Source organism: Phodopus roborovskii, unplaced genomic scaffold, assembly GCF_943737965.1.
Source record: "Phodopus roborovskii unplaced genomic scaffold, PHOROB, whole genome shotgun sequence".
Taxonomy (NCBI): Eukaryota; Metazoa; Chordata; class Mammalia; order Rodentia; family Cricetidae; genus Phodopus; species Phodopus roborovskii.
This window is the reverse complement of record NW_026125945.1, coordinates 91,631-100,793: the sequence shown is the minus strand read 5'-3', so window position 1 is coordinate 100,793 and position 9,163 is coordinate 91,631.

The window sequence follows — 9,163 nt, the reverse complement described above, 5'->3', positions numbered from 1 at the left end:
ATAAACAGGGAAGGAGCTTGATCCTGTAGGCAGTGGATTGTCTGGCTGTCTAAAAGCTATGGCTGCCATGGCTGTACTGGTCAAAGACTCTGACATGTTAACTTTGGGGCAGAAAGTAACTACAATAGCCCCCCATGCATTGTTGAGCAGGAGAGCATTTTCTGGCAGCCCACAGAACAATTTGAAGCAGAAGTATATGTTAAAAATCATTTCCAGTTATTCGCTTCTCTTTAGTATCAGCTAAGGTCTTATGGCCACACATGTCACTGTACATGCATGGTGAGAATTCAACATGTGGTTTGCCACTCAATGTCTTCTCCCCAACCGTACCCGGTGATAAGGTGGAAGCCCACTGTCCAATGGATGGATGACCATGCCCACATGAATCACTGATGCACTACCTGCCACTCTTCTGCCTGAGAAGACTGATGAACAAGTAATTTGGGCCTGCCATCAACTGCTGATTAAAGAGACAGGAGTTTGCAAAGATCTTACAGACTTCCCTCTAGCTGTGGAAGCACTAACTTGGTTCACCGATGGGAACAGTTACCTTGTGCAAGGTAAAGAAAGGACTGGGACAGTGATGTGAATTAAACCTGCCCTGTTTGGGGCAGCAGCCTGCCAGAAGGAACCTCAGCATGAGAAGCTGAGCTCTTGGCCTTAACACAGGCCTTGCAGCTGGCCAAAGAAAAGAAAAAAATCTGGAAACTTGTACATGGGCAGCAGTTATGCTTTTATAATTGTCCATGTGCACGGGGCTATCTGTAAACAAAGGGGACTTGCTAAGCTTTACTGTGAGCAAGAGAGAGAGCCAGAGATGAGCTGACAACTGCATTCCTCCACATTTTCTTCCCACTGTCCTGCTTGAGTCGCTGCTATAATTTTCTTTAGGGACAGTGACCTGCAGCATAAGCTAAGTAAGCCCCTTTCTGGCCTGCATTGTGTGTGGTCTGTGTTTTAGCACAGCAACAGAAGCACACAAGAACGGTAAGATATGATTTTCTCCTTTTCAACTGTGGTGAAGTGTAGGGAGCCGTCCTTGCATTGTCCATTACAAGATGGTGCCTGCATCCTGCTGGCATTGAGAGTAAACAAGTCAGTGCGCAGGTGCAGGGTGATTTTTCCCTCCCTTGGCCTCAGCCTCTCCCATGGCCTCATAATGGGCCGATGAGCTGCAGCCATCAGGATGTGACACATCCGAGGCGAAGGTTGTAAACCTATATAAGGGTTGGGTTTTGGATGTTTGGGGTCTCTGCTCAGTAAGCTTATGCTCTCCCTCTCAAGATGCATTAAAGCTTTACTGCAGAAGGATCCTGAGTGTGCTGCATCGTTCTTGCTGGCGACAGGACATCTGTTGCCGAAACCCGTGAACTGAGACCTCATCAGCAGCAGCAGCATCGGAGACCCCTTGACTACAAGGAGGATTCAGAACTGCTGGCAGACGTGCTGGGAGAGGTAGGTCTTTTCTGTACCTTGGTAAGAGGTCCAGGATAGCATGTCAGAAACCGAGCATAGTGAGAGGTTGGGCGCATGCAGGAAAAAACCTGTCCCGCCCCCCCCAAAAAAACTTAAAAAGGCCCTCCCGGTGATTCTAATGACAAGGGAGTGTATTTGTCAGATACCAAAGCAGTTAATTTGTCTAAACTGGGTGTGGTGGCACATGCCTTTTATTCCAGCACTTGGGAGACAGAAGCAAGCAAATCTCTTGTGAGTTCAAAGTAAACCTGGTATGCAGAGTGAATTCCAGGACAGATAAGAGTTACACAGAGAAACCCTGTCTCAAAAAATGAAACAATAGAAGTAAAAGAAACAGAGTAATAATAAAGCCATGTAAAGATGAAAAGCTCAGAGAGAATCTGGTTACAGTATGCTATTGTGTTGTCTCTGCATTCATTGTTTGATTGCTGAGAAAATAACAACTGATAAAGGAAATGTTGCTGGATTAATTCAATTGATATATTTTAAAAATGGTTTGACTCCAAAATTTAAGTTCAAGGACAAGTTACTGGGAAAAAGGATTTCTATTTTTGTTTCAACAGGAAATAAAAAGCTGTGGATTCCTTCCAGACTAATGTGGTTTGATCAAGACAGACCCCCTAAAACCTCGGTTCATATTGCAGAATAGGACCTTCGAGTTTGAGCAGATGCTTCGGGAGTTGAGAGCCGCCATTATTCAGATAAACTTCAAGTGCCTTGATCTATCCTTGACGGAGGGACTGTTGTCATGGATTGCTTCAGCTGTTTCCTATTTCAAGGAATGGGTGGGGGTGGGATTGTTTGGTGCAGCCATTTGCTGCGGACTTGTGTTGCTTCTCTGGCTGGTGTGAAGGCTCAGGGCTCAAACTAAGAGAGACAAGGTGGTTATCACCCAGGCGCTTACAGCTTTGGAACAAGGGGCTTCCACTGATATTTGGTTATCTATGCTTAAGCAGTAGGCTGCTGGCTAGACAGCTCTTGCACACCCGGAGCCTAGGCTCATTGCATAGGGTACAGTGTCAGGCTTGAGCAGCCTATGAGGGATGCTGAGCAAAGCATCGCATAGGGAGTTGCCTGGCATGAGGGTCTCTCTGAAAGGTATGTTGTCCTGCATAAGTGTTGCCTGCGCTAGTCTCCCTTTCCCAGAAAAATGGCAGAGGACAGGTCGAGAGCGCTTTGGGTAAAGCTAACTGCCTAATGGCGACTCTCATACACAGTCTTAATGTTTCATTGGGAAGGTACAACCTCTGCCTCTATCCCTCAATATATGGGTGACCTATTTGCTTGTAAATTTGAAGCTTTTTCATTAATTAATAAAAAAGGGGGAGATGTAGGGAGCTGTCCCTGCATTCTCCATTACAAGATGGAACCTGCATCCAGCTGGCGTTGAGAGTAAACAAGTCAGTGCACAGGTGCAGGGTGATTTTTCCCTCCCTTGGCCTCTGCCTCTCCCGAGGCGTCATATGCGCCGAGGGCTGCAGCCAATCAGGAGGTGACACATACGAGGCGAAGGTTGTAAACCTTGAATTCTCCGCTATGTAAGCTTATGCTCTCCCTCTCAAGATGAATAAAGGCTTTATTGCAGAAGGATACTGAGTGTGCCTCATCGTTCTTGCTGGCGAGACGGTAGTGAGGGACAGTGAAGTTAATGGATGTTTTATTGTTTATTTTCATCTCATTTGTACTTTTTCCAGGATGGGCTCTTAGCAATACAGTCCTTTCTGGCCTTGAAATTGTGACTCCTGTCTCAAGCTTCTGAGTACCGAGTAAGGCGTGTACCATCCCACTGGTTTGTAATTTTCACCAATTAAATATAAGATGGTTACATTTAATTTCTTTATGTATACTTACTTGTTTTGAGGCAGGGAATAGGTTTGTAGGCAAGGCCAGCTTGGAGGTATTAGCAGTCATCTGTCCATACTTCCAAGTGCTGCAAATATAAACTTGCACTACACATAGCTACCTAAATGCACGGGGTGTTTTTGTAAAAGTAAAAAATGATACATGTTTAGGCTTAAATTTTGACATGTTCAACACAAGCTGGTGGGTATCTAAGACAGAGGAATAAGTTGTCAGTTTAGCAATGCAAATGGAAAGCATTCTAGTTGGAGGAGGGATATATATGACAAATGTGGAAGGCAATAACCCTATTCACCCTGCTTACAATTTTTTTTTTCTGTTTTACAGAGCATAATAATATTTTAACTTTAGAGAAATGGAGACATTGGTGTTTGTTTGAAAGAGGGGGTTAGGAAACATTGAATAAATTGATTAATTTGTAAACTACTTCCCTCAAAGCCATGAAAACCTCAATTCAATCCTCACAATTCTTGAAAATTAAGCCAGATTGCTGGGTTGTGGTTTGTAACTTTAACACCAGTACTTTGGAGGCAGAGGCATAGGCAGAAGGATCTCCAAAGGTCAGCCTGTTCTAAAGAGTAAGTTTCAAGACAGCCAGGGAATCATATAGGAACCTTGTCTCAAGTGAAAAAACATAATGGTTGCATGTACTTCTAACTTCAACATTGAGAGGCAAAGATAGGTTGAATGAGAAACTTCATCTCCAAAATACCAAAAATAAGACAGCAGCTGAATATAGGTTGAGCAGTTGCAAGCATTTTCTGCTCTTGCATAGGAGCAGGTTTCAGTTTCCAGCCCATGTGGTGGACTACAACTGTCTTGAACTTCTATTCCTGGGAATCCAGCACTGACTTGTGACTTCAGTGGTCACCAGGTTCACAAGTAACACACTTAAATATATGTAGGAAAGAATCTCATAGTCTTGTAAGTTAGGCTTTATATCAAAAAACCAGGTAGACAGTATCACCCCAAACCTGATTTCTGTCCTCCATTCCTTCTTCATATATATATATATCTGAGCTACCATCCACCACCACAGAAAAATTGAGAACATAAGAGCCGAGTATATGAGGTGATAATCAAATAGTTGTTACCAGACAAATTTTAAACTTTGTGGCTCTTTTAATGATCAAAGCTGTATACCACTCAGCCATCCAGAATGGTTCTGAAAATATGGGACACCAGGGAGAGCTGAATGATAATGTTGAGGTATCTCATGTTCCATTACTATTAAAGTAGAATCATACCACCCATGTCAGTAGAAGGAATAACACTAGCAGTCAGACTGCCTTTCAAAGGTAAGGATAATTGATCCTTCGAGAAGACCATGATATTAGAGCATTTCCTTAAGTTAATATAAATGATGTAGTTTTGCTACATAAAAAAATCTTTTTTTTTTTTTTTTTTGTTCTTAAACACTCAATTTCACTCATGTGAATTTAGGCACATGAGAACACTAATCACATCTGTTTTCCCTGAATATAAGGCAATTTTAAAAGAATGATTAGTGAAACTATATTTTTACAATATATAAATAATACTCACTCTACTGCCTTCTTTATCCACTAGGAATGGGGTAGGATCTACTGTATTTATAGTAATGGGCAAAGAGGTGATCATGGGAATATTAGTGTAAGTATTGTGTAATTTGAGTACTATATTGAAAGTGAAAAACTGGCTGTGTTAATACTTGCAATACAGATTCTGCTGAGTACATATTGTTTTGTCCCATTTGTGGGGATGGAATTTCATTAAGATTGTTGTTAACTTGGAGCAGGGCAATAATTCAGGGGTGTTTTACTGCAGTATAAATTGGAGCAATGTTATTTACTACCAGAGATATTACACGCAGGGCTATAAATCAAGGATATTTTACTACAGTAGGAATTGTAAACGGAAGTTGAGCATGGTGACTGATACCGATAATCTTAACCTGAACATGAGGTTGGAGTATTAGTACCCTGAGGTATTTCTTTGCCACATAGGAGAAGTCAAGCACGAAACAAAGTCATAATTGTTCTTTCTTGCTAGAAGTATTAGGTGACCCTTTTTTTCATTATTTTCTGTTTGGCATAACCTACATTTTTGGCAGTTTATCTCTGTGTAATAGCCCTGCCCATCTTAGACCATATTTTGTATTCAAGGGTGGTCTCCAACTCACAGATAACCACTGCCCTTCTGTCTCCCAAGTGCTACATTTAAAAAATTGTGCCACCACCCGAGGCTTAAACTGCCTTTTATGTTAATTTAACCATTTGGCATTCTTATTATTTTGTAGTTCCATTACCATCCTTGCACCTTACTATAATAATATCTGCTTTCATAAAAAAAAGAAAGAGACAAGTCTCCATTAACTAGAAAAGAATTGTACACTCAAGTAGAATATCTCAAAAAATGTGAAAAAAAAGAGAGAATTCATTAACATAAAATACACTTATAACAATATGAGGAACTATGTAAACTTCTTCATAGGCCTATGTATGATGTGCACATCAACACTGACCCCATCGTAGAGAACCTGAACCTGTTCCAACAACATGTGGCAACTTTGAGGCAAACAAAGGTATGCTGCTGCATTCATTCCCCCATAAAATTTCATTGGACTTTTATGTATCTCATAATAATTTTGATTGTTTTAAGAATTTAGGAAAGAACAGTTCGTCAATATTAATAAACAAATTATATTGTGTATGAAAAAATTGGAACTAACATCTGATTCAAGTTTTGAAAAAGATGGAGTGTTTGAATTTCAAAGTATATTTTCTGTGTCATTGCAGAGTATCGTGGCAACACATACGTTGCTTTTGCAGGTAATATATATTCAGATTATGTACTTGTATTTATAAATTTCAAAAACCTGACAGCTTTTACCTTAATTCTAAATAAGTAGCCAGTGTGTATTAAGGGATGCTGAGGTAGGCCTCACTTCAGTTTTTGACCAGCCTTGTACACAGAGTGAGATTGGGGACAGGCAGGGCTACACAGGGAAACCCTTTCTCGAGTAAACAAATGGAACGGGCACAGTACAGGGACAGAATAGGTGAAGACAACCAACCATAATACAATATGGAATATATCTGTTTACTGTGTGTGGGGGGGTTGTGTGTGTGTGTGTGTATGTGTGTGTGTGTGTGTGTGTGTGTGTGTGTGTGTGTGTGTGTGTATGTTACAGGGAGAGAGAGAAAGAAGCAGAGATAGACATAGACAGAGCCATAGAGAGATCACGTGTCAAAGTTGATTCAATTCCAATTATCCATCTTATTTATCACGTTCACATTTATGAAAGTAGACTTTTCTGCCACTGAGACTTACATCTCTCTCACCTTTCCAGTGCTAATATGTAGTTGGACTTTCTTGTCAGATTTTCTTGGAACAATCCATCCCCAAATAATGACACACACATTTCTAAATTATGAAAGATTGGCCTTTAACTTAACCTTATTCCCAACAATTTCCTATAACTTAACAAATGTCTACTAGATATTGCCTATTATTCTGTATTTGCAGCTCCCTCCTTGTCTTCCTGGCATGGGTCCAGGCCTAGATTCATTCCCCTGAGTTTTTCTCTCAGCCCAGCAATCCTGCCTAACCATTCCTTTTGAGCAATTGGCCGATTCACTTTTTATTAAACCAATTAAGTTCCTTAGGCAGGCAAGGTAAAAAGCACCCTATTTTCACATAATGATCAAATGTCCCACAAGTTTAGTTTTTAATCTTCCCCTTCTAGACTTAGCATTTCACTTGATCTCAGGTCCTTCGTGTTTGTACTTTATTGACTGAGATACCTACTCAGGCCCTATTTTGCTTTGTTGGTAATAGAGGCTGAACTTAAATCTCGTAGTATCAGGAATTCTAGACACTAGCCAATAACCAACTAATTATAGCCCATAATTTACTACTTTTTAATTTAGAAACAAAATCTACCCCAATTTTGTGTGAATAAGAAATGTAATAAAAATTAATTAATGTCTCAGAATGCATAGCACTAGCCATTTTAACTAAACTCATGCTTATTTATGTTAACAATATAAAATTTTAATGGAATATATCTGTTTGTTTACTGTGGGGGGGGGTGTGTGTATGTGTGTGTGTGTGTGTGTGTGTGGGTGTGGGTGTGTGTGTTTATTTTATGGGGAGAGGGAGACAGAAGCAGAGATAGACAGAGACAGAGCAATAGAGGGATCACGTGTCAAAGTCAATTCAATTATAATAGTCTATCTTATTTATCACGTTCACATTTAAGAAGGTAGACTTTTCTGCCACTGAGACTTACAGATCTCTCTTCACTTTTCCAGTGCTAATATATAGTTGGATACTGACTTTCTTGTCAGATGTTTTTGGAACAATCTGTTCCCAAATAATGACACAGACATTTCCAAATTATGAATGATTGGCCTTTAACTTAACCTTGTTCCCAACGATTTCCTATACCTTAACAAATGTCTATTAGCCTATTGTATATTATTCAGTATTCTCAGCTCCCACCTTGTCTTTTTGGCATGGGTCCAGGTCTGGATTCATTCCCCTAAGTTTTTCTATCAACCCAGCAGTCCTGCCATGTTGTACTACAGGGAGATATCAAACAACACTAAGCCCTGGAATTCAGGTATACATGGGATCCCTGACTATTACCTTTGAGGCTTAATGTGGTAAGGTACAAGACCAGAACGTGGCATGTGAAAGCACCTATGTAAATTGTTGTTTCCTCACAAACCAGTCCTTATCTAGGACCCCACACATATCAAGATAGTTTAAGGTTCACAGTGTATACAGACACCATTAGTCCAATTTAAGTGCATCTTTCAGTCAAACTACATTTGATTGAATAGAATTACCATGAGAAATAACTCCCTTTCCACTCCTTCTCTCTTCAGCCATATCTAATCCAATATTAACATTACAGTGACCATTTAAACCAAAAATTATGTTAATCATTGAAAACAATATTGTTTGTTCCAAGTCATTGATACCAATTGTCTTTGATGTGTTGCTTACGGTGGTAGTCATGGGCAGGAAAGTAAGATCAGAGTACCCCAATAGGGAGTATTTTAACACTAAAATATTTTAGAATGGGTGGCTCCTGCTAATAATAGTGAAGTAATTGTTGTGTGATATCTAATATTCAGTTAATAATTTCAGTGTCATGTTATCTGCTTCTGAAGCCTACTATTCCCACTGTGCTTACTCCATTGAGCTTATTTACATTTCTATATCAGTCAATACAAAATTGTGTTGCTATAACCAAATACCTAACATGGTCAACAGGGGGGTACTTATTATACTCTCCTAAGTGAGGGGTACAATCTATCATGGTGGAGAAGGATTGTACAATTCATGACAATAGACTCATGAGCCTAAGACTCTAACTATTGATGGGCAAGGAAGCCAAGAACCGAGAGGAAGTGACAGCGGCCTACGAAACTTCAAGGCACTCACCCAATGGTCTACTATCTCCAGTAAGAGCCCAGCTCTGAAAGTCCAGAAATTTATATGTGGTGATATATTATGTATGATTTGTCAAAGCTTGCCCGAGAATTCAAAAAGCAAAGCCAGTCACAAGCTATTGCAATCAGGCAAAGGTGGCACATACCTTTAATCCCAGCATCCATACCAGCTAGCCAGGCAGTGGTGGCACACACTTTGAGTGGATTTCTGTGAGTTTGAAAGCTCCCAGGGATACACTAGAGTGAATCAGACTAAAAGATTAACAGAGCTCATGCCTTTAATCCCAGCTCTAGAGAGGCATATAAAAAAAAAACAGAAACCCAATGTCTCAGGCTGCATTGTGAGATTTGGTCTCTAGGCACCCCGAAGAGAGGCAGCATTC